This window comes from Rhinoderma darwinii, unplaced genomic scaffold (genome assembly GCF_050947455.1).
Source record: "Rhinoderma darwinii isolate aRhiDar2 unplaced genomic scaffold, aRhiDar2.hap1 Scaffold_519, whole genome shotgun sequence".
Classification (NCBI taxonomy): domain Eukaryota; kingdom Metazoa; phylum Chordata; class Amphibia; order Anura; family Rhinodermatidae; genus Rhinoderma; species Rhinoderma darwinii.
The window spans coordinates 296,099-297,256 of record NW_027464067.1 but is presented as its reverse complement, the minus strand read 5'-3'; positions in this window follow the sequence as shown (position 1 = coordinate 297,256).

Sequence of the window (1,158 nt, the reverse complement as noted above, 5' to 3'; positions counted from 1 at the left end):
ACTATGGAGGAGCCTAACATCTCGCTCCAGAAGTTTTCTGTCATCAAAGATATGGCAGATGAAAAATCCAGCGATCTTAGTCACAGCAAATATTGTGACATTACATCAAAGAACACCAAGAAGAGCGCATTCAGCCTGCTGACCCGCCTGCGCTCCAAAAATATCTGTAAAAGGTATGTAACTAATAATTCTCATACATTGCTCAGATATCCAGAGCTGTGGTATAACAGTCACTAGATCTTTAATTCTCCCCATATCTTCACAGAAACTTTGGCAGCAGCGCTGTGATCGGCGCTAGAGAACTGGATCGCTATTTCCCAGATAGACGGTTGAGACTATATGTTGCCACCTGGAATATGGAGGGAAAGGTGAGAAGTAATGTACAATATTTATTGTGACCCATCAGTGTGCCCGAGCTCAAGTTGGATGAAATGGGCCAGTAACCATGTCTCTTTAGTTTGTAGTTGAATATCACATAGACAGGTTATATTCTACCCTATGTCAGTTGAGTTGGCGCTCTTTGTATACAATATTAATGTTTGTATATTTTGAACAGGATTACCCGCAAAATGTGGAGGATCTGCTGTTACCATCAGATGATACGAAAGACATTTATGTTATTGGCGTTCAGGAAGGATGTCCAAACAGGTAAGTCTTCTCAGGTTGTCTTACACCAGCCTATGACTGCAGATGGACAGCAGGGCGGCTGATACAAATTCTCTCTCAATGCTCTACTTATTGTATTATCACTCCTTAATTTTCAAAATGTATCCCCAGAGGTTATTATTATATGGAGTGTTGATACAGATGAGTTGAGTATCTTAATCTTGTGTCATTTATTAATATGTAAATCTGAAATTGTGTCTTCTTGTAGACGGGAATGGGAGATAAAATTACAGGAGACCCTTGGACCACACTATGTATTATACCACTCCTCCGGGCTCGGAGTCCTGTATCTCACCATCTTTGTTCGACGGGAACTAATCTGGTTCTGCTCAGGTAAGATTCACATTCCTACGTCTACATAAGAAGTGTTGAATGTAGTCATTAGCTGGAACATCTTATTTAGTTATTAGACTTAGATGCCTAAGAGCTTGGCTCTCAGATTCTTGACTTCTGAGTATTGGAGATCTAAAAGTTCACACCACAGTTACAAAG